This window comes from Rousettus aegyptiacus, unplaced genomic scaffold, assembly GCF_014176215.1.
Source record: "Rousettus aegyptiacus isolate mRouAeg1 unplaced genomic scaffold, mRouAeg1.p scaffold_m13_p_6, whole genome shotgun sequence".
NCBI classification, from domain to species: Eukaryota; Metazoa; Chordata; class Mammalia; order Chiroptera; family Pteropodidae; genus Rousettus; species Rousettus aegyptiacus.
In genome coordinates this window covers 90,962,198-90,987,979 of record NW_023416309.1, presented here as the reverse complement: position 1 = coordinate 90,987,979, position 25,782 = coordinate 90,962,198, and the positions used below count along the sequence as shown (strand labels likewise).

Genomic DNA, 25,782 nt, shown 5'->3' with positions numbered 1-25,782 from the left:
TTAAATGTGAATCATCTAAACACAGAAATTAAAATGTAGAGATTGTCAGAATTGAGTGAGAAATAAAACCCAACTCTATGCCGTCTACAAGAATCTCAATTTAAACACGATATAAATAGATAGAAAATAAAGAGCTGCAAAAAGATACACCATGCAGACACTAACAAAAGAGTGGAATAACTATATTAATATAAAAAATATACAGAGTAGAATTCAGAGCACGGAATACTAACAGAAATAAAAGAAATCATTAGGTAATAGAGGATTTAATTTTCCAAGAAAACATAAAAATCCTAAACATGTATGCACCCAATAGGAGAGCTTCAAAATGTGTAAAGCAAACACCGATAGTTCAGAAAGGAGTAAGAGAGAAATCCATGCTTGGCTGCACTACTTGCAGTTCTGTTGTTTTTGACAATGCCCTGGGGCAGAGTAAAGAATGAGAGTTGAATAGAGGTAGGAAGTCAGAGCCGTAGGTAATCACGAAAATTAAGTCCCTTGTGAATTTGTGGGATCTTGGGAGAGCATTAGAATCTCCAGGATGTGAAATAGGCCTGGAAAGAAGGATCAGTTCCACCTCATTCCCTTCTGGATTTCAGGAAGAAGAGGCTTTGGCTCATTGGGCGTATTATGGTTTATAGGCCATTACCTCAGAGGCACATTCTGCAAACAATAAGCTAGAAAGACTGTGAACCAACCTTTGTATAACTCTCAGGGGTTACACAACTTATCCCCTTAGAATGAACACGGAGGGCCCCAGTGAAATAGGGAAATGATATTTGTCTCTGGTTTTGGCAAGGAATGAAATGTTACATAGCTCAGGAAGAATTGCCCGTTTGACTTAATTTCTGTGTTTTCAAATTCTTCAGAAAAGCATAAGCACAACCTAGCACAACCTTATTTCTCATCTTAAAAAAGCAACCCTCCCAAACTGAAAAGACTATTCTAGCCCAAAGCCAACCCTGCCTCTGATAAGGGGTTAGCATTCCCATCTGGGGGTTAGTTTCAGCTTCAGGAAGGCTGATTTCAGGCATGAAATTGATACTTTCAGGAAGCTAATAGAAATGTTTGGGGGAAGGGGCAAAGATCTTTCTTTGCTCACAGTTCTGTGACTTTGTTGGAGCTCTGCAGTTTTTCATGCCTTTGGGACATGTTAATAATTACTGGACTATATTACTAAACAAAATTCAGCTCTTGGGAGGCCAGCAAGTTCTTTAGCAGCATTGGACTATATGAAAAAACAATATCAGAATATTAACACTGGAGAGTTTAGAGACCTTCTAAACTCATTTTCATCCATGTTCTGTTGAGCCCAAAGATTCTGAAGAGTTAACTTGGCCTTAGAAGAATGAGAGGGAAGCTGAGTGAACAGGATTCTAAGCCAGCCACGAAGATCTCCTATCCTTTCAACAAGAACAATTCTACTTGTTTTATTTTTTTTATTCTGTTTTATATTTGTTTTATATTTGAATTTGATTCCATATGAGATTTTATTTAGTAGAAATTAGTATTTTTCTGCCTTTAAAACACAAAGAAAGATTAGCAGTTAGTGTTCCAGTTCAGGGGGTGGCAAATTCTTTTGTAAAGAGTCTGAAAGTAAATACTTTAAACTTTTGAGCTTCATACAGTCTGTCACATATTTCTGTTTTTACAGTTCTTTGAAAGTGTAAAAAAAAAAAAATCCTCTGCTTATAGGCTACATGTAGATAGGGCCAAGGGCCACTCTAGTTTGATTGTCTCAAGTCAAATTTTGATGCTGACTTTGACCAAGAGACCCACAAGGGCATATGATCTTGAGATCCATTGAGCCTTTCATAAACTATGACTCAGAGGCTAACAGCCTGATAAAATACTGGAATTTTCTCCTAGAGGCATCAGAATTGGGTACTGTGCTTCAAGGTATTGTATATATTTTGAATCAATGGTCATTTTATGGTGCTGAGCACCTTATGGTTATAGGTCTGGAAACCAAAGGGTAACAGTCTGTGTGGCCCCTCTTGCCATCACTTCCAGTGACTTACTTGGGTAATGTGTGCTCACTAACCCCTCAAATTTAGACCTGCTGGCCTAAAGCTTCTGGTTTCCAGAAAGTGGATACTTCTATAGGGTGACACAGCAAACATTTCACTAATCCTAAAATCACAGCTCATGCTTGGTTGTTTTGGGCTCCTCTTGCCAATAGACCAACAAGTAAAGAATGAGCTACTATATTGCCAAAGGTAACTGACCCTAATTATCATGAGGATATTGGGTTGTTACACGTAAGGGAGCCAAAGAGGGTAATATCTGAAAGTCAAGGGATTCACTGAGACACCCATTGGTAATTTCCATGTCCAGAAGAAACTATTTTTGTGTACTACAATAGCCATGGTCTGGCAAAGGTAAAACCAGGAGTTCAGTCATCTCAGGAATAAAAGTCTAGTTACCCTACCAGGGAAATAGCCTAGACTAGCAGAAGTTCCAGTTCAGGAGAAGGGAAATCTAGAGCAGGTGTTATAAGATAAAGATGATGAATGTCATTTGGATATGAGTAGTGCAAGAGCAGGACTGCTTGAGATGCTGCTGGTGCCTTTATCTCTTTGATGTATAGCAGCAGCACTTACCTGCACTTTTTCCCTCGATTTTTTTTTTTAATTGCCAGACTTGGTTTATTGTCTGTAGTACAGCATATAAGTGCTAGGGAATTAATGCTCCTTGGAAAAATTTCTCACCGACGACTGATCAAAGTCAAAGTATAAACATCTCAGCTATCTCACACAATAGGTGGGAAAACCAGGAGACAAGACTTTTACACTGGCTCGCAGAGTTTGTCCAGCTCTGTTGAGCTTCATTTGCCTTCAAAGGCAGCTGGCTTGATTCTGCACCCTTTACTTGCTGCTTTCCCAGTCTCGTTTGATGTTGCTACTCGTTTACTGTGTTTTCATTCCCTTCCAAAGTGAGCTACAAGCATGCAAATCATTTTCTTACAATCTTTTGGGGAACCAAAAAATATTTGGGAAAAGAGAGATGGGTTATTATTGGTTGTGTTTCAGACATAGTCATGGGTTAAATTGAGAACTGTGGTGCCCATACATCTCATACATTTACAAATGAGAACCTCACAGAGCTGCAAGTATGAAGTGTAGTTCTTCAAATTCGTTCTAACTTATTTTAATGCAGATATTAACAGTAACACTTGGTTAAAAATGGAAACTCCAAAACAAATGGTAAACTGAGTTGAGACAAGAGGAATAAAATGGAATTGTCCCTGAGAAACTGGGATTTATCGCCACCCTACAAATGTAGTGTACTTAGTCTCTGACTCCTTTTTGCAATTTGGACTGACCTCATCGTTTGGATTTCATTTTTGGTTTCACATTTCTTTGTGCTCCAAGTAACAAATTCCTGGCTGTTCTCCTGTTTTGATTCTTCACCTTTGCCCAGTGCGGAAGAGATCTCTTAATCTCAGTCTTCTGGGTCCAGGATGTCCATGATTTGAATCTCAGCCATCTAACTCAGCACCCAACTTTCAGAAGACTTTTAAATATTTGAAGTCAATAATCATTATCTAGTATTATTTTTGTGAATAAATTTAATACCTTTCAAGTTTTCTTTATATCTCTTTTCTGTCACTTTGATATCCTTTATATATCTCAATCCCCAGCATCTTGAGAAATCTTGGATATTTCCAGTATTCTAGGGAGCATCTCAGTCTGATTGAGAATCAACCACTTCTGAATAGCACAGTTTTTATTTCAGTGTCCAGCGTGTACCTTTTCCAGACTTGGCTGAGCACCCTTGGCCCTTGGGGACATCCTTCTCTCTCAACAACTCTGGGAAGCAGAGTGACGCCCAATTCACACACCCCAAGCTTTTAGCAATAAAGAGCATTGTAATTGAATTTCAAGGCAGTTAATTTGGGTCTTGGAAATTCATCACTGCCTGTGGGTGGCCTCTTGAGAGGGGTATGTGTGTGGTGTGGTGCGGTGGTGTGTGTGTGTGTGTGTGTGTGTGTGTGTGTGTGTGTGTGTATTTCCTTTCTTCTTTTGGATGGGTCCAGCTAAGTAAGACATGTTTGGTGTACTGAGTCATACTAACAAATACAGCTCTAGCCCCAGCCACGTTCCTGGATCATCAGCTCTGCATAATCTTTTCTTAATCATGAAGGGCCAAGACCTACTTAGCAACAGGATATTCGCTTGGTACTAGAGTCGACTCCTTCACGACGCCTGATGAATCCCAAAGAAGAAGACTTGTTTGTCTTTCTTATTTGTGACCTCACCTCTGTGTCTTTCCAGAATGACACAACTAGCTAAGAGAGCGTTTTAACTGAGAAATTTAAAAATATCCCAGACGGCATAATTTAATGATCAAAATATTCCACCTTCAGAGAAGGGTAATTATAGGCCTCCCATCTCTTCTATCTTTTGTGGAAAATCTGCATGGCTATCTCTTTTTCTGTCATCAAAAGAGAACAGTTTTGTGTCTACAGGGACAATTGTTTCACTTTGGGAGTCCAGAGCCTTTCGTGCTGGACTCTGATTAGTGCCCCCTTAGGAGAAAGAATTATATGCTTTGCTTAATTGATCCAGAGAGCTCCCTTCAGGATCTTATGTTCTCCCATGATAGAAACTTATCCAGATTGTGGGATCAGAAATGGTTTCCCTAAGAATGTGAAGCCTGAATTAAGAACAAAATTTTAGAAAGATGGTTATAGCCTGGCTGGAACCTATTTCACCACTAAGTAGCCCAGACCACACTTGACTCTTTCCAATGAGATCAGAATTCCTCTTGTACACTCAGAAATACAGTGCCCCCAGTGTGCCAGCAGCCTACCACGAGGCCTATCTCTTTCTTCCATCTCTCCTAAATTCAATTCCTTTTCTGCAGTCTTCTAGGAGACATTTGAAAACTGAGGATTCCCTTTTTCTTGTTGTTTGATGGAGAGATAAGCCTGAACTTTTCCACGGTGCTCTTTTTAATCTTCGTCCTTGGTTCAGATTGATTCCATAGCCTTGGCCTCTTCAAAGGCTGTTGCCCTTAACAAAAGTGTGATTCTCTCTCAAAGACATGATTTCCCTTTATAGTTCATCTGGGGTAGTGATGATAATGACAATAAAGTGAGGTGATAAATTTTCTCATGCCACAGTTGGATATAGATACGATACACAGCTCCTTTCTCCCCCTATAACTTACCTGATTATTTTCATGAGCATACCCACCCACCTGCTACTCCTTGGGACTGCACTGGCCTAGACCCATCACTGTGCATTCTGTGATCATCCTCTGCTGATGACCTTGGCTCAATGACACTGTTGATTCAGCCTCCCCTTGTCTCTTGTAGTCATTGCTGATGCCTCTGATTCTCTGCCAAGCCAAGCCCTTCATCCAGGTGCCTATCCATGTGAAGTCCTTAAAGTTTTAAGATCCTACGGCCCCCAGCTCTTCTCCTCTTCTTCTTCTCAATCATTTCCATGCTGTGTACTAGACCTGTCTAAGGTAGGTTTGGGTTAACTCTGCCATGTGGCTTGCAAAGAGTGCCAAGTTACTTCCTAAAACCCGGTGTGCCTGATATTAGTCCCAGCTGTGGGGCCTCAGGACGTGATTTGCTTCTTTCCAGCAATTGTCCTACCCTTGTAGGCCCTTTTCTCGAATTTCTATCTGGTTTTAAGATCTCTCCTTTGACTTCAGACCATCTTGAACTGATTTATAATCTCATGACTTGCTTGGCATTATCTGGGTACAGGTCTTTTGTACCCACCTTGATTCATGCTTCAGGTCCATTCGGTTTGCAGGACACATATTCATCAGTTTGTTGTTTAATAATAACCTGGCAATTGGAAATGGAAAGGGGAAAGAAGAAAGGAATAGAAACATTTATTAAGGACCATCTGTGGGCAGTTATCTTATTGGGTTCTCTATGTGGTTTACCACATTCAATCCTCATAATACCTCTGTGAAATTTGAATTATTATCACTGTTTTAGAGATAAAGAAACTGAGGAGATTAGGGTAAGTAGCTTGTCCAAGGTCACAGAGCCAGTGAGAGGGAGAGAGATAACTAAAATTCTGGCCTGAAGCTGAAGCACACAACTCTTTCATTACTCCATCTTGCCATCTGTGCCGTGCTTGGCTTTTTCACCAACTCTTCTAAGTTCTCCACCAGGGCTAGGTCCCATGCGACCTTGATGGAGAATACCTTCATTTCTATATGTGACTTTTTTACACTGGTTCTAAATTACAGCTAACTGATGACTCCTACTTCTTTCTGTTTCAGCTTCTGTTCCCAAGTGGGCAGTCCGCCCAGTGCCAGTTTTCTACCTATGGAACATACCCATGTTTACATCTTATTTGTGGCATACATTCCTGGTGTTTCTTGAAATCAATGAATTAACTTACCTTTTCTGCCTCATAGTACCAGATTTGTTTCTTTCCAAAATATAGAAGAGCTTCTATTGAAAAGCTTGTCCCATGACTTATTCTCCTCAGCTCTGCTTCTGTTTCTCAAAGGCTCGCGCTCGCGCTCTCTCTCTCTCTCTCTCTCATGTTTGTAGCTCTTATTATGGTTACTTCTCTATCTTTAAACATAATTATAATATTTTCCTCTGGGTTATTAAATTTAGATGCTATCTATTAATTTCTTGCCGAGATAAATGAGAAATCAGCTTACTTAAATTATCCCCAGTGCCATTTCATTCTGTAAAATAGTTAGCCACTCTTTCAAGTCTTTCAATAGTTAACTTTTAAGATTCAATAATATATTTACTTTTCTTTGTTGTATTTAATACAGATATTTTCTCTAGACCCCTCACTTAATAAGATTAGGATATTAATATCTTTTTCCTTCTATTCTCCTGTACATCTTATTATGCCCTTCTTCCACATCCTAGGTCTGTCTTCTCTAAATTTACATTTAAATTGGCAGACTGATCATATTTACATCTGCTCTGTAAGTATAATGAGTCTTCATGCCTTGTTTATATATTGATTCTAAAATTGAAATGTCATCATTGTTTTCATTGTTTTGACCATCTAAATATTATTCACTGAAAAGCCAAGTAATGTGCTATGATCCTATGTCCTTTTATAGCCTTTCACCTTTCATCTTGTGTCTAATCCCCTACCCTCTTGTATGATGTACGTTTATTGTATCCCTAGAGTCTTTTCACCTTTATCTCAAGGATTCCATCAAATCTTTGAAGTCTCCCTTTGCTCTAGTTCTATCCCTCTCAGACTCCTCCTGCTCAACCCTGAAGCAGCGTTCATCTTGGGACTTTCCTTTATTACTTTCCTGAGTTAGAGCCACTATACTATGCATCTCATTTCTTCTCTCTTCGTTTAAACCTTCAAGAAACTTCCTCTGGGGGAGAAATGCATTGGCAATAATATTTGGAGCCTTGCTTTTATTTCATCCTCACACTGATTGATAGTTTGGCTGGACTTGGAATTCCCTCATCCCATCGAACAGTGTCCCATCATCTTCTAGTATGCAGTGTGGTGGAGGGGAAATCTGAGACCAATAAGACTTTTCTTCCTTTATAGATAACCTGCTGTTCATTCTCTCTCTCTGTCTCTCTGTCTCTCTCTCTCGCTCACTCGTTCGCTTGCTCTCCTCTCTCCTTTCTCCTTCCTTCAGAACATTACCACGAAGTCAAAACATTCATTTATACAGCAAGATTAACATAATTTGCATGAGCAATAATTCAGTCATTTGAAATGAAGAATCTGTAAGGAAAGGAATATGCAATTGTTAAAGTTCGTAAAAACTTAACTTCTTCTGCCACTCAGAAAACCATGAGAGCACACCTTTGGATTTTTATGGATTCTCAGTTCTTAAACTAAATTACCTAAAATACAATAGCCCTCCTTAAAATTCTCAACTCATCAAGTTAATAGTTAAGCAAGAGATCTCCCAGCTTTACCACCTATAGGTATATCTATGCTTTCATCTCATCATTAAAATGAGACAAATAATAACTACCTCATGAAGTTTTTATGGGATGAAACAATGTATATAAAGTGCTGAACACAGTACCTGACACATAATACATGCTCCATAAATGTTAGCCATTATTATTTCCCAGGAGCTGTTAAAAATAAACAATTAGTCTTGGAAAGGCACGGTTTAATGTCTCGTTAGCCTTGTCATCCAGGTAGTAACAGCTTTATAGAGCGGATATAGCCACTGAATCAACAAACCACAATGCCAACACTATTAATTAATAGTGGGTCTATCGACAAATATTTGAGAACTTATCCTACTAATTCAACATTAAAAAATGATTTGTATGTACTCATACAAAGAGGCTTTTCAGAAAACTAAAAGGCTGGGGGCAGAGCTGCTGTTTGAGATGCCTGAGCTTTGATTGTGCTTCCTGAATCTACGACCTAGAAATCGACTTATATATTTTAAATTAATCTATATCTAAAAAGTAAAAATATTTCGATGCCTCAGATATTCTTTAAGGTGAATGTACATACACGCATGCATGTGTGTGCATACCCACATACAACTTTAGTTTTAGAACAAAATTTTTATTTTGCCAGAAGTCAACCAATACAAAATCATAAGAATTTAAAAAATGAATTTCCAGTGCTTTCAATATGTCCTAAACTGGTCAAATATTTTTTTCCAACTTCTAAAAGCAGTTGGTTCAAGAAATTTTTCTCCTATAGTATTATTTCTGGGCCAATAATATGAAGATACCTCAGATATCAGAGTAGGTACAGTGTTTTATGGTATATCATTGAAAGTCAGATTAATTCAGAGAAGCGTGAGATTTTGAATAATACAGACGAATTTAAATTCTGGCTCATTATTGCTGAGTTATTATGTTACATTTCTCTCAATGATAATATTTTTCTTTAACAAGATTAGTTTTTTTTTTCAGGATATTGATTGACTTTTTCTCATTTACCAATATGATTTCTGAGAGATAAGACTCAACAGTTTTATTTACCAACAGTCTTGGGAGATCTTGAGAAAGCAGGGCAGACATACCCATGAAAGAAAATGCATCTTGAAAAGAGAGATGCCAGGCCGACTTTCATTCTGTGTGGATTCTGGCTGTGTATATAGCTTCATGGCACCTCCTCTCCCCAAGAAACTTTCTCATTTTTCAGTGACTCAGCCATTTTAATACTTTTACCTAAGTTCAGAAAAAAGAGTGATGCTCTGTATAGCATCGGGATTTGCTAATTTCTCTTGGATAGTTTTCAAGCTTTGGGTCTTCCAGCTCCCTTTCTCCATTAGCTATTTCCTGAGGTCAGTCATCTATTCTGCATCTCTGTAATGTTCATGGGAACTCCTTGCTCTATGGTAACCTGTAATAACATGTAGGTAAGTTTTACAGGTAGCCATGTATATTTTCCCTAGTGTGGTACAGAGATAAGAACATAAGAAAGAGGCTAGATTATATGCTGGGAGCATTGAACTCGTGCGGAATAACCAGTGAGAAATTACTAGTAACTGGGTAGTGAAGAAATTTCAGGGAAAACCATGTGTGATATTTACATATAATTATTGACAGTGGTGCCATATGTGCTACAATTTCCCTAAACTTTCAGCAAAGCTTAATAGGCCCCATACAAGTTGTGTCAGTGGAGTGTAGAACAAAGGACATGGAAGTGAAGAGTGGTAGCCTGTTCCACGCGGGCCGCTGCCACCTCTCACGGTTTCCCACTGGGGCCCACAAAGAGTTATAAGTGTTGTATAAAGAGGGAACAGTTTCCAGAGTTAAGTGGTGACCTGAGAGAAAGGAAGCTGAGGCCCAGGTTGAGAATGGCACAGAGCAGACGCAGTCTGAAACAAAGGACACTCCCGCCTCTCCAAGTCAGGTCAACAGCACAAGAGGCTGAATCTAGATTATGCCAATGATACCTAGTAACCACCCACTAGATAATACCGATCTTGTCACACACTAAAAATGAGGATCACAAGAACACCTACCTCATATGGTTGTTGTGAAGATTAATTGAGATTAAGAAAGTGAAAGCTTTTTATAAATTAAAACATTATTAGTGATTAGCATTACACAATCTTGTAGCTGTGTTTTTACTCTGTTGTGTTAGAACATAGGTTTCTCTGAGACAGAGATGATCTTCTCTCTTCCTTCACTCCTTCTGCCCTTCTCCAGGCACTCTTCTGTGGAGCCCCCAACACATGCTATAGGCATTCTCTACACCTTGCTTGCATTCATTCTTTCTTTGATTCTCTTAATGTATGGTTTTGGCTTAGAATACGGTTTTGGCTTAAACTGCCACCCTTTGATATCCTGATTCCCATTTTATTTTAGAGCATTTGGCTGATTCTTATCATGGTTAAATGAAGTATTCTTTCTGATTCTTAGAATATATGTAATGTTAGTGTTGGGAGCTTGGGAAGGGCTCGTGCAAATCTAAGAGATAGTCTGGAGCTGAGATGGTAGTTGAGTTATCCACCTGGAGACTTTTCCGCTGCTCACAGAAGGTGTCAAATATCGTAAGATACTAAGAGCCCCAGTGAAGAAAGTCATATCAGTGGATGAAAACCCTGATCGAAAGAAGATAAATTTATAGGCTGGCTCCTTTCTATGCTATGGATCATATCCTACTGCCTATTTTAAGAAATGGGTTGGCAAAGACAGAACAGTGCTATGTGAGGAAAGGATTATGAAAGATATTGCTTTGTATGGTACTGAACTTACATAAACCCTGTGAGAACTGACTCATGTAAAATCATTTCTAGACCCCACACTGTGTTGTGTGATGAAGGCTGGCATCATGAGGTCTGTGAAGAACTCTGTAATTCTGCAGGTTTTATGTTACTCTAAGACTCCAGTGGTCACAGCCACTGACTGGGAGGACCCTATCCTGGTCAACATTAATCATTCCACTTCCTGTGATCCCATGTAAGTTACAGGAGGTGAAAAGGAAGCTGTGGGCTGACATTGTCTCTCTAAGGGCTGTGACACACATCACTGTCAGGATGGAAATTGTATGTTAATCTTCAACATTAGGATCTCCTCAAAATAAAGAGAAAGATGAGCCAGACAGCCATATAGCTGGCTTCAGAGAGCATCTGTGAATGGGAAGATGACATTTGCACACAGAATAGATGTACTGTGATAGAGGAGGCAGGGTGGGGGTTGGGGAGATAGTCTCATACCTTGTAGGATGTTTAGCAGCAAATCTGGTCTCTACTTACTAGATGCCAGTGGCATCCTTTCCCCAGTTGTGAGAACCCAAAATATCTTTAGACACTGTCATTGTCTCCTAGGGGAACAAAATTATCCCTAGTGAGATTTTCTGCCCGAGGGTGTGGTCTTTAGTCACATAATCAAAGCTGGTGCACCAACACCACATCCTCATTCCAGTTCATGGGATGAAGGAAGAAGAAAAAGTGAAATGCGAGCAATTTCCTTTTAAGAAGGTGTTGCAGAAGTTGTACATGGCAGTTAAGTTTATATTCCCTCTGGTAGAACATGGTCACATGGCAACAGTAGGCTGCAGGAGAAGGAAGCCTGAGAAACTTGGTGGCACGCTAAAAATCAGAGGAGTTCTATATCTAAAAGTATTAGGGGAATATGAATAATGAGGGGAGCAATTAGTAGTCTCATGACCCTTACAGAATTATTATAGAGTTAAAGATAATTCACCTAAAGTGCCTAGAATGGTGTCTAACATAGTAAATGCTCAGTGAAAATGTGGTCTGCCTTCTCTCCTGCCTCTCTGCCTTCAAGTGACTGGCACTGTGTGTCTCTTTACACTGAGATTTGGTCTTAAATTTGATAAATACATACTAGTAATAATAACTCTCCTTTATAAGCCATGCATCTGGCTAATGTTGGGACTATCAACCGCTTGCAATATGCTTTATGCCCTTTTTCTTTCAGGCTTTTTCTGACTTCTTTCTTTTGCCTCCAGTGACCTTGCCACCAACATCAGCTCCCATGAGCATGCACATGTATGGACCCCTAAGTGATGCTTCCTGGAGGTCTAGTTTTGAAATGAACAACAACTTGGTGTTGATCCTCATCTGTAAAATAGGCAGAGTGGTATATACTTGGCAGAGTTGTCATGAATTAATCACAAGAATGTTTTAAGCCTCAATTATTTGTCTGGTCTCTTAAACATTATTTTAAAAAACAAACAAACAAAAAAACAATTTTATTTCCTCTATAGGTTCTGAAATAGTATCTCAATTTTATAGAAAAAAATATCTGTGGCTAGGGAAGGTAAATTTGTTTGCCCAAGATTATATGTACATACAATACTAGAAGGAGGAAGAGATGGGATTTGAAGTCAGGTCTACTCTGACAACAAAATCTGGTCTCTTGACAATAACAAAGATTTTCTTCCACTTCTTTTCTGAGCATGTGACTCAAGAGGCTCTAAACTACTTCTGTCACTTAGAGAAGTCCTATATGTGGACTGACAGAATGTGGGAAAACAGCTTTCCCAAGAAGGAGACTACAGCACGGAATGGACTGTCCTCTGCCCTGGAGAGAGTAGTAATGTGGGAAGTGACATCTGGGGCTTCTGTGGCTACCGATCATCTTCCCTGTGCCTGGCTTCCCTAACAAAAGCACAGGCTTGCGTGCTAAGCTTATCGCTGGGATCCTGGCACTCTCAGAGGGGCCGGCCCATGCCTGACTTCCTCTTCCTCTGCCTGCAGCTAGTCGTGCAAGCTGCTGACCTAGATGGAAAGCATTGCATTTCATGAGAATGAAATAACTACATTGGACAAGAGCTCCTCATTTCCTGCCATCGGCTTTACCTCATTTTCGGGAATGGCCCCGCTAACCTATGATTTCAAAGGATTCCAAAGAATTTTGGAGTCTAACAATCAGTTTTACTGGTAGTTTCTTTTCTTCTGGGTATCTTGATGTAGCATGTTCCTTTCTGTGTGTGTGTGTGTGTGTACATGCATTTACGGAGGCAGTATTGGGGAATTCTCTGTTCTGTATGTGCCAAGGTGTCTTATAATATATCAGAATAGCTGTGGTGTAATGAAATGAGCATAATACATGGTGTCAGAAAACCTAGATTCGAGTCCTAAGCTTCTTACCCGCAATGTGACCTGGGGGACTTTTCTGGGCTTTAGCTTTCCCAAATGGAAAATAAAGCTAATAAACTCTACTTTGTAAGATTGCTGAGGGATTTAATGATATTACAGGTGGATGGCAGTGTGCGGTAGTGGAAAGAGACCTGAGTTCAAATGCAGAATCTCTCTCTAAAAAGCCACATGAATCAGGACAACTTACTAAACTCTGTCCCTCAGTTCCTGTATCGTTAAAATGGGAGTCATGATGATACTTCCACCTAGATATGTGTGGGTGAAATGAGACATCTGTGAATCCTCTAATATGGTCCCTGGCACACAGCAGTAATGCAGCATATGCTAGCTACTTTCCTTCTAGCCTTTCCTCAGTCATCATGTAAAAACTCAATCTAAGTGTCCAAGCGGTGTGCCAATAAAAGACGATACTATAACGTGGTCATCACCAAAGGAAGTGACACAACTCATTTTATGGGGCTTAGTAAAAGATAGGGGAGTGCTTTGAGTCAGAGCAGGCGGGACTGCATCTCAGTGTCCATCACTGCTGTTCGGTCCCTGGACCTTCTTCAGGAGTGAATGCGCTGGTTAATGGAAGCGTTTGCTTATGACTCAGTGGAGAACCCACTTGTCTTCCTCTTGTAATACAAAAGGCATTTTGCCTACTGTTATTCCTCTTTTGCGTTTACTTCTGCAGCCTAATTTAGTTAAAAGAAGATTGTCCTCCCCAAGGGCCATCTCCCAAATTACCAGCCCCAGATGAGTCATTACCTTCGTAAAGATCCATCTTAATTATTCACCCTCACTTCTCTGAGCTGGCTTCTTAGCTCCATAAGGAGCAACCAGCTTGTATGCAGGATAACTGTCAAGTACATCCCCGAGAATGTGAGTGTGTTGGAAGGCACTCATCCCACCAGTGAGACCCAATTGCCAACTGTGGGCAAAGGTCTCACCTTCATGAAAAAACCAATGGGATAGAGTTTTCCTTAAAGTTCCATCACTCTCAAGCGTTAGAGAAGGCTTTGAGAACTCAAACTTTGTCTTTGGGCCACATCCGGCCCACCTGCTGTGTATTTCCCCTCACCTTCTCCAGCTAAACCCTTACTTTCCATCCAAAAAGACCACACTCTCATTCTATGCTTTGGCCTCCAAAGATACCTCTTGCAGCATCCCACCCACGCAGTTCTTCCCATGTGTTTGTCATAGTACATTGAGGGCCTACAAGTGAGAGACTATATACTAATTTTTTTATTTGTTTTTAAAGAATGATGAGTTTTTTCATTTTGATTCAGATTGACTTTATATTCATAAAGCAGCAATGGTCCAGGTGCTGTGTCAGGAACTATATAGTCAGATTGTCCTATGCTAGGAAGTTTACACTCATTGAATACTCAAAAAGTAAACAAAATCATTCTTGCCCTTAAAGAGGAAACAGACTTAGAAAGATTTACTGACTTGCTCAGAGTTGCCAGGGCTTCTGCATTGCAGAACTGCAGGGGACACCATTCCCATCGTAGTTTAGGCAAATGGCACATCCTGGATCTGTGTTCCAGGACACAGAATACAGAGGGAATGGTACCTCTGGGCCTGTGCAAGGCTGCGATTCTGGTGTTCACGCAGGAGATAGCGACAGAGTCAAGAGCTGAACCTAGTTCTCATTCCGAGTTCACTGACTCTTTTGGTTCACACAAAAAAGATTAACTTCTAGTTTGATGCCAATTCTCTTTGCTTCTGATAAATAAGGAAAGGGGTAATTACAGGTTTGTATAAAATTAGTTGAGCATTCAAGCAAGGACGGCAAATCCAAACAATGCTTAGCATTCTCACTTGAGCAATGAACTTTCAGCCCACACACAGTAGCAAAACTAGCACTACCCAGGTGAGTCCTCTCAGTTAAGAAAGATACAGTGAACACTCCATACAGAAAGTCACCTGGCAGTACGGAAAGATCAGAGAGCTAGATTGAAATCCTGAACCTGCCACTTCTTAGTGTGCTTTTGGATAAATAATAAGTTCTTCTGCACCTAAGTATTATCTTTTGTAGAAAATGGCCCTTGGCTTGGGCCAAGATGCCTTAAATTCATAAGGTAAGATTAGCTCAGATGTTTATAACACCATAATTCAGTGCTTCGAAAGGTTAAATATATCTATATATAGAAATATATATATATATATATATATATATATATATTCTGCCAGGATTATTTTTAATTAAATAGATTTTTAAATCTCCTTTATTCTGAATAAATTTTTACAATTGCATTCTTCAATTGTAGACCACTGTTTGCTCAAGTGACTAGGCTGCCTTCTAATCAGTTTTACTGATTTTTAAAGTTAATGTTCTTTCTATTTTACGCCTCTGCTTCTCAATCGTTTTTAACTCTTATTTTTTAAAGCTGAGGGCAATGTGTATTTCACACATGCTTCAGTGACTTTGAACACTTAATCAGGTTTTCCTTTAAGTCCGGTCATATCCCATCTTCCACTTTGACGGTAGCATGAGGTGTTTGCAAATTTGCCAGTTTCTACACGAGGGCCAGTGTCCACATAAACACACTCATCTCTTTTCCTTTTGGCTGCTCAAAGATTCTCCACGCTATTCTTGTGAGCTTTTGTGCTTGAAGAATCAATCAAAGGGTTAGGAGATGTGCTGACAGCCACACAAGCTTATTTCCTGGACCTCTTAGCCCTCAGGCCCAGAAAGGAAGCACAGCCCCTAATGGACTCTCATTTGTAATTAAATGACAAGGATTTTGTGGTGGGAAGAGTTGTCTCTTCCTTATTAAGGCCACTTGCTGCCTTTTTATTCATTTTTATGTGAGTTTAATTCCCATTGATGTGGGCGATGACTGTTGGTCAGAAACCACTTTTGCATCTGAGTCCGATGTTCTCCCCCAGTGTCCCAGTGGTAAACACAGAGGAATTGAAAGACAGAATGATTTCACCTCTGAAGTCCTATTTGGTGTACATTTTGAGCCCAGGGACCAAACCACGCAGGAGGCCTGGGGTGTTTTCACTCGGGCACAACCATGAAAGTGTTGTGTATTTTTTTCCCCTTTGGTGGAAAAATGATGGCTTTGCTTTCTTGAAGCATTCCTGCTGGCTTATTCATGGAACCCAAAGAGGGCGACATCCAAGGAGGGCAGCATGCAGCCTTCTGTTTCTCAGCCAGAGTCAGGGTTTGGCAAAGAGTGAGGCTGAAGGGAGGCGGGACTGCCCAGTGCAGTAGGTGAGAGAAGAGTTGGCCAAAAGGTAGGAAAGACTTGAAACCAAAATCCACACTCTGATGTGCGGGGCCTCCCAGTGAGAAAAAACACTCACCAAACACCCACATACTTATTTGGGTTGGAATAGGGTATGCAGTGTCCAGGAGGCTGTTGAAACAGAGTACCGACCCCCTTCAATGGGCTAGAATTGCTGTGGAAGCTGGGGCAGAAGCTGGGAGGGGGAATGAAGTTAAGGATGCTCAAGGCAGAGCTGTGGATACTTGGCCCTAAGAATCTATTTTGCAGGTTTACTTGGGATGAAACCGTAGGTTGTGCTTTTTGTGGGTGGTGGATGGAGAGGCTTGTGAGAAGTAGGGGTCTTTTTTTCTGGAGCTAGCCAGACTTAGGTTTGGATGCAGACCTTACCATGTATAAGCATCAGAACCTTAGGGGAAAGTCACATGCTTTGTCTGAACCTCAGTTTCCTAACCAGTCAAATGGGAATAAAATGGTGGCTTCTAATGAGGATTAAATTTGGTATTACATATGAAAAGTTGGCTTCAGTGTGCCTGGCCCTCATGAGTTTTCAATAAATAGCTGCCATCTTTCCATATATTAAATGGCTAGTTGCATTTGAGGAGGGCAGTCTCATACAATAATTTTAGAGCATCTCAGCCTGGCTGTAAATCTTGGCTGTATCTTATACTAGCTTTATGACTTATAAGTTTCTTAACCTTACTAACTTGCAATTTCTTCCATCTAAAAAAGGTTATCATAATATTTATCTCTCTGTGTTATCAAGAGTTGAGATAATGCATGGCACACTTAGCGCAGAGTCTTCCTAAGCAAGGACAGTGAGGTTCAATAAATGTTGGCCACAACGATAGTGATGGCCACCTCTGAGGACAGGAATTGCATAGAGTAAACCATACTTTTTAATTGGGTATTCCAGGAGACATTTGAGAATGTTGGGGAATATTTTTGGTTGTCACAACTTGGGGGAAAGGCCAAGGATGCTACTAAACATCCTACGGTGCACAGGACAGCTCCCTCCCCCCACCCTAACAAAGAATTGTCCAGCCCAAAACATCAACAAAGCCAAATTTGCAAAACCCTGGTCCACACCAGGTACTTTGACAAGACTTATCATAAAATAGACATCAGATGGCCTGAGTTAGTATCAGGATAACTAAGTTTTCCAGTTATTTGAATACAAATCATATGTTACCTTCTAGGTTGTATTTCCTTGAGTGTAAGGACTCTTCCTTCGTCACCTCTATCCCCGGTAGGTTGACACAAGTTATACATTCACTAAATGTCTTTCAAATCAATGTATCAAGTTTCCTGATGCAGTAGCTCCAGCACAATGTTAAAGATAGAACTATTATTTGATAATCCATGGAGTATTTTCTCTTGAAACAAAATAGGAAAATGGGTCCATTTTTAGACAGAGCATCACCCAGGGTGATTAGAACTAGAACTGAGAAACCAAAGTAGCAGAAAACACAGGAAAGTTACTGCTTGGCATGTACCACCAACATGAGCTGGGAAGGCTGAGAGTGCATTTGCCTTTCTAATTAGGTTTGACTTGGGCTAATATTGAAGTGAGCTTTTGTTCCCTGGGTAGACACCAGCTGGGAGGTACTCCAGGAACGTGCTGGGTGGCAGGGTGAAGTCAGCCTGATATTACACATTTTCTCTGAGTGATCCATAAATAGATGGTTCACACATGGACCCATGAGACCATCTATAAACTTAGCTCTGACGCAGAATGTCCTGAGAGGTCAGCCTCTTGAGTCAGTCTGGATGACAGTTCAAACCCAGGCTCCATTACTTGCTCACCGTGTGGCCCTGCACATGATATTCAGCTTCTCTGAGTCTCATTTTTTTTTTCAATCTAGAAAATGCAGATGGAGAAGATCTACCTCAAAAAGATATTACAAAGCATAAAAAAACAAAAGAGTTAAGAGATTATTCTGACTCTTACTACAGAAAACTTAGAATGACCCAAGATTCATTGTATCATGTCCTGGTTTATGGAAGATCTCCCTTAAGTAAATGACTTACTGTTTACTTAATTTTTGTATTACCTCCAATATCTACCAACAGTAACCATACCAATGGGTGGTCTCCTAAATGTCCTTGCTGTTAATCTGTTTTACCCCACCTAGACGATTGTCCTTTGAGTGTAGTCCAGACTACTTCTCTTCAAGCACGGTGCTTGTCAGACCACTCTCACATTAGATGTGCTTCCTGTGACCTAAGGAATCAAGTCTAGACTTACTGGCAAGGTGTTCAAGGCCTCTACTATCTGGTGTCCGTGAATGCTCCACCCTTAATATTTACCAGTGCCTACATCCCCACACACAGGTGAATTCTGGGTCACGCCCATTCCAGCTCGTTTTCTATTCCTGAAGCATTCCTATGATTCTCATGCCTTTAGGTGTTTGCTCCTGGTGTTTCCTTAGCTTGAACCAGTTCTTTTTAATGAAATCATGTCTAGTTTTCAAGACTCATGTCAAATCTTATCTTTCTCCAGGAAATCTTTCTTAATCTCTCTGCTTAGTTAGATTCATATCTGTTATTCCTCAGGTCCCCAGAGCACTAGCTGACCTTACCTTAAGGTTTCTAAGCTTTCTGTTCCTGCTATTATAGCAGTTTGGGTACAAATCTCTACTCTTTTATGAAATGAGCTCTGGACAGGTGTTAGGAATTTTTGTGACCTTTCCTACCATCCCCCCTCGCAACACCTGGAATAATATGTTGCACAGGGGAGACACTAAAAAAAAATGTTTGTTGGCTCAAATCTCAGGATAATTGAGAGGTTCTTTTCCTAAAGGAATCTTTATTACCAAATATATATTCTTCTATCCTACCAAAATATCCCCCAGAGGAGCGATGAAATAAATTTAACTTCGCTACTACCAGAACAAACACGTCTACCAGTGCTAGAAGCTAGATGTGATAATGGGATATGATTTAAAGATTGACTGTTTCATATCACTTACCCATTAAATAATCATTTCTGTAATATAAGCACACGTGTGTGTGTGTGTGTGTGCGCGCGCGCGCACATGTGTGATTTCTTCAAGCTAGACTTGAGGTAACTTGAAGGTCTATGTGTTATTTCTTATATTTTCTTACAGTTCTCACGTCAGTGCTCTACTTCGAACTTCCAAAGAATACAGTATGGAAAGGGAAGGGAGTAACTTTACAGCGGAGAAACCTGATAAACGCTACCTCAGCCAAGTGATCAAGGCTGACACCAGCAATAATAAGTCTCGTTGATGAGTTGTGTACCCTCGACATGATATAATGAGAATGGAGCTTTATTTCTGGGTTCTTTCTCCCCCAAAACCATAATCCCCATATAAGCATAAGAAAAAGACCAGGTAAACTCAAATTGGCAGACATTATACAAAATGCCTGATCAGTATTCCTCAAACTCAAGCTCATCAAAAAACAATCAAAGCTTGAGAAACTATCACAATTTAGAGGAGCCTAAAGAGTCATAACATCAAAATGTGCTGTTTCCTGGATGAGATCTTGAGACAGGAAAAAGACATTAGGTAAAATGAATAAATAAAGACTTGAGATAAAAATCTGAGTAAAGCATGAATTTTATTATTAATAATGTATCAATATTGATTGGTTTCATCAGTTGCGACAAATATGCATACTGATGTAGGATGTTAACAATATGGAAAATCAGATGTGGGACACATAGAAACTCTTGATGCTATCTTGGCAACTTTGTTGAATGCCTCATGAGTGATTGTGAAAAGGTAACATCTGCATTCAACTTCCATAAAAAGAATTAGAAGAAAGCTGAACAATTTAAAACATGTGGCTATGCATGGTAATTGGATATCCCTTAGGATGTAATTTGAATCTCTTTGTTTTCTCACTTATATATAATTTAAAAAATTGGGCTAGAACAGATTAAATTAGCCTATATAGAGCAGTAGGTGCTCTACCCGTGTTTCCTTCCCTTTGTCATGTTAGACTTGTGTACAAGTCAGTGAACTCTCTATGGATAGTAAGGTATTTGTTGTTGAATGGAATTGAAAGAAAAGTTATTTCAAACAGAAACCGTAGTTACTACTGCCTTCTAGTAAGTGGGGTACCATAACTTTGATCGGTGGGGAAATAAGTCTCTATACTTTCTCCTTTCAGTGGGAGAAGAAAAGATAGAAATCTCAAAGCTTCTTCTATTTCTTCTGTGCTAATAAAGGATGAGTCCGAGGGTGGGTGAACTTTTGTTTTAGCAGGCACTTTAATGAGACAGTATTTTAAAAAATAAGCCTAGAATCCAATAGAGGGTGGAGAGTTCAGAAGAGCTGAAATTTTCTGCATAATTAAGTTAGGGAATTAAGATGAGAAAAGCATAAAAGTATGTATGTAGCGGGCGGGGGGTGGGTGGGGACGTGACAGAGCTACAGAGCAGGAGGCTGCAAACTTTAGAGCAATATGACCAGCAAGAAATTCTCTGTGGGAACCCAAAAACTTTTGAAGCAAAAATGTCTAAACTCTCATTTTAACTTATTTGCTTTTCTGTCATATAAATACCCTTCATCATCTCAATTTTCAAAAAGTCTGCTAAACACATGAATGCCTGGCATGAAAGATTCTGGTGGAAATCAAAATCCTCATCTACACTGGTACCAATCCAAAGAAAAAGAACAACCCAGGGCGGGGAGGGGTGAGATGAAATGAGATTTTGGTTTCGGCAGAAAGAGGAATTTGGACATGGAAATGGCCATTGAGTACACAAAACCCTGGAAATTTGCAGAAGATTGGGGCTTGGCATTACCTTTGGATGGATTTTAATAAGCGACAATGTGTGTATTTCACGTGTGCATGTTTTGTGTGTGTGTGTGTGTGTGTGTGTGTGTGTGTGTGTGTTATAGGAAGCAGAGATATGCTGTCACTAATGAACAACTCCTTCTACTTCTTGTCCATCTTCCTGAAATGGAGGCCTGGTGGAACAGGCAAGGGCTGATATTTCCTAGGCTGACACATGTGTGCTCTCCGTGGCTGAAGGGTCCAAATGCACAGACCCTATGCCACACTCTCCATATCCCCTGAACCTCATTTCCTAATATGCTCCCACATACTGGAAATTCTGTACCAAGTCATTTACATATCCTGGAACACAGTGTCTTTTATTTTTCCTCTATGCCATATACATTTTATTTCCTTATCGTTCACTTCTCTCAAATCCTTACTCATCCTTTAAGATCGGCTCTAGTATTTTTTCCACTGCGAAGCCTCCCTAAGCATATTTCCCCCCTTCCCAAATTCTGGCAGTAGAGCTTACTCCTTCCCTAAAGACACGTGGGATGTATGACAGAGAGGACCTCCGTTACTTGCAGTCTTTTTTTTTACATTCTAGTCCCCATCCTTACATAACAGCTACAGACGCTTTGACTGGTTAGCAGCTCTCTTTAGCTCAGAAATTTTCACGCTTGTCAGCACATTGGAATCACTGGGAGCTTTAGCAATTACTGACACCTAGATTTCACCACAGACATCCTCACTTAATTGTTCTGGCTGCGGCCTGAGCATGGGGACTTCGAAGTCTCCTTAGCTGCTGCTAATGTGCTGTCCCGGTTGAGAAGCCCTGCTTCATAGTCCGGCGTTTGGCTTGCTGGCTTTTTTTTCTCCATCTTGCTTTCACTGTTGACACTGTTGCTGGTTCTACCTTTCCTTAAGGCCAGTGTTCCAGAACTGTCTAAAATAAAAAATAAAATAAAATAAAATAATAAAATAAACGAAAGTCTTTTGAGGAAGTAAAAAGTATGTTGGGACTATTAGCTCTGTGCTGGCTGCTTCTCCCTTGACTTCCTTAGAATTAGTGAAGGGCAGAGTCCTCCCATCATAACTGCAGCAGAAGCTGCTCAAGAGAACAGCTCTGAGAACAAGAGCAGGTACGGGCAGCAGAGCCTTCCTCGTAGGCCCATCTCACAGCCGTTCGGTTTCAGGTTGGTCCCCTGGGAGCTCTTACCAGGGATGTGGTGAGGATCAACTAGGTGATGAATGAGGAAGTGCTTAGAAAGTGTCTCATTCTAAGTGTGGTGGACATAGACGGTGACCCATCCATCTGTCCTCGGATCCCTCTTACTGTCTCTAGATGCCCCTCCGCTGGCTTGTGCCTGCTTTGCTTCTGAGGCCCGAACCTCTTACTTTCTTTGGAAGATGTCCTTAGGAGCTGTTTTGCTCACACTTCAAGAACCAGAGTACCTGGGAATATGTGTCCCCCTTGGGTGACTTTAGCTAGTGCCTGCAGATGAGAAAGTATAAAGCACAGCCTCCTTGTCCAGAGTTGGAGCATCCTCTGAGCTGAGCTGTAATTTACACTCCAGGGTTCCTGTGAAGGCTGAAGCGAGACTTTGCCTAAAATCCCATGCTGGCTTGGCTTCTTCGCCTTCTCTGACCTGCCTCCCCAGTCCTTTGCTGGTTTCTCCCAGGAACACTCCCTTTTTCATTTACTCATTCACAAATCTCACCTTGGGGTCTGCTTTCAGGGAAACTGACTTAGGTCACAAAGACAACCATGATACAATTGTCTAGGTCCTTCCTCCTGGCAACTTGATGATTACAAAAATATACACTTACCGAGCATCTTCTTAGACTCTGCTTAGTGCTTTTTATTTAAAACATGTATTATTTCATTTAATCCCCAATCCAACCCTTTTCAAATAAAGAAGCAGAGGTTTAGGAAGATTAAATAATGTTCCAAGATCACATGGTAGCTTAGTAGTAATTAAAGAAAAAGCCCAATTGAAACTAAAACTCCTGCTTCAGTTTACTCAGTCAAGCTGAAGGTTTGGGGGAATGTATTTTTCCCTACCTTTTTGCTAATTTTCCCTACCTTTCCTTTTTTCTTTCCTCCTTACCCTGCTTTCGATCATGTTAGCCCAAGGTAGGTCTAAGGAGAAAATCATATTTTTCTCACAGGCAGATGGGAAACAAAAACTCTACTGACAGCTTGGCAAGGACAAGGGTAGTGATGGATCTTAGGTTGCTGCTCCAAATGGCAGCTCCTTTAAAACCAGCCCTGCCTTCATCCTGGGTGGAGAAAGCATCACTCACCACATTTCCCATCCTTTTCAAGCTGCTGCTTGCAGTTTGCATCTCAGTATGAGAAGTAAAGTGAGCTGTCAAAACAAGGTCTCATTGCTTAATGATGTGGGTAGAGGATTCAAGCAGTATTTCTTTGGGGAGCCAGAGGCAAGTCATTTTAAGCTTATTTTGAGTGATGCTGGTCATTTTATTATATTTACTTTCACATAGAGTACTGAGCATCTGCTACATGACCGATGCAGAATGCAAAGGTGGGCAGGACTTGGTCCGTGCCCTAGAGGTTCCTGCAGTCTATGGGTGAGACACACATTGGGCCAACAAGAACCCCTGAAAGAATTTGGGACCTGAGATCAAGGACAATCAGGTCAGCCATGGAGATTCATAGAAAGCTTCAGATACAGGGCAGCACTTATGCTGAAGTGCGAGATGGCTGCAATTTCTTCAGGCAGAATTGTAGCCTGGGGAGTGGAGGATTGAAGGTGTTCCAGGCAAAGTGAAGAGAATCCAGAAAAGCACAGAGATCTTTGTATGTAGAACACTTTCTAGGAATGGTCTGGATTAGCTGGACATGCTGAGATATGTAGCACTGAGAGGTGAAGTCATACCTCACTCAAACTTTATTGCATGCCTACAGTACATCATGTGGGGCGCTCCACTACAAAAGATAAAAAAAGGATTAGTAAGATACAGCATTTTGTACTTGAGCAAAATAAAATGTGTTGTAAGTGAGCACAAGTAAACGATCTGATGGAGCTAGGAAGACTTCTTGGAGGAGGGGCACTCAGGATAAGTCTTATAGTTGAAGGAGGAGTGATGAAGTTGGAAGGATGGGCTGTGGACCAGTAACTGAGCGTTTTATGTTAAACTAGGGAGTTTGAACTTAATCAGGTAGTGAAGAGTGGAATCAGTGCATATCTGGGTACAGTGGGGGGCACTATTAACCTGTGTTTCTGAAAGAGCATATAAATGACCAGGCTGGTCCTCAGCTGTTCTGACCCTTCTACTGGTTGATTGATGAGGCTGTGCTCTCTGTTTTGAGATACCAGTCCTATTGTTCTAGGTAATTCATGGATTTATTTTTGTCTCTATAAATAGGTGGCTTTAAGGTCCTAATAGGACAGAGGGCTGGGTTGGGAGTAGAGCAGAGAAAGGCTTTCAACTCACCTCTTGTGCTGCATCCTCTCCTTCAGTGTCTAACAGAAGAGGAAATGGATGGAGATTCCGATTGCTGATTCGGTAACTATGGAAATGTGCAGGCTCCTGTCCTTTATGATGGGCCTGAATGGATTAGAAGCACCTTTTAAAATGCTTGCTTGTGAAGAGGTAGCTAAACACATCTTGACTGTCTGCCTCTGACAAGCTTATTTCCAGGTGTGCAGAGAAACGGGCTTTAGAAGCCTGAGTTTCAAAGGCATACCCAGCCTTTGCAAATAGAAAGAGGAAGCTTGAGAATCATTCGAGCCTGGCTTGGCTATTTCCAACTAATGCCGGACAGCTGCCCCTAAGCCCTCCCCAAGTAATCCACAAACCAAGGACTTTGTTTTGAAACTAAGACTCTTCCCCAAATATCCATCTATTTAAAACAACAACAAAAAAATATTGTCCCTTTGTTTCATATCCTGCTACTAGTCCCACCTTTGGAATACCTTTTGAACTTACATAATAACTCATCTCTACTCATTTTCTTTAATATCATGAGTTATATTAGGCTTCGATCAGAACTTCCCAGAAAATGAAATTAGACTGACTCAGATTTCAGTCCAGTCTCTGTGCTTGTTTCTTGCTGTGTGACCTTGGAAAAATCACTTAGCCTCTTTGAGCCTCAGGTGTCTAATCTATAAGACAGAGAAGACAGTGCCTGCTGTAAAAGGCTATTGTGAGAGTTTTTCAGTCTCTAATCTTATCCATGCCACAGAATAAAGACTCAAGTTAATCGTGTTTTCTTTAATTTTCCATGTTCACCTCATTCCTTCAAAGCTGTGAGATGATTTTTTTTTTTTTTTAGACAGAGTCTGAGTCTGTGACATGCCACTTCCTACTGAAAATCTAGACAGTCAAAGCATACGGAAAATGCTGAGAAAACTGAGCCTGGATCCAAAGGTTCTATTAGATCAGGTATGTGGTCTGAGGCAAATATCTTAGTTATACAATAGCACTGTGCTTGGCCTCTGACTTTACCCAGACCCTACAAGGGAGGCTCAACAGATGAATGCAACCTATGCAAGTTGATCTCTACTCCCAGAAGAGCAGGCCCAACCATGTGACATACTGGTGCAAAGAATTGTGATTTTGCAGAAAGGATGGAACATTGGCACCCAGAGACGAAAAAGAGTAACTCTCAGCATGCCCCGAAGGGTTCCCTCTCTTGAGATTTTTAGGCAGTTTCAGAATCTCTTCATATTCCCAAACCTTTCATTCCTACCTCGTCACACACTTAGCTTCTCTCTGCTAAGTCAATCCGTTCATCTATCCAGAT

General features: G+C 40.6%; 1 protein-coding gene across 1 annotated transcript in view; it reads left to right on the top strand.

Moving 5' to 3' along the window:
* The window catches only part of ANKFN1 (ankyrin repeat and fibronectin type III domain containing 1), a 527,248-nt gene that overhangs the window by 72,056 nt on the left and 429,410 nt on the right, over positions 1–25,782 (top strand). The gene's annotated exons all lie outside the window — the stretch shown is intronic.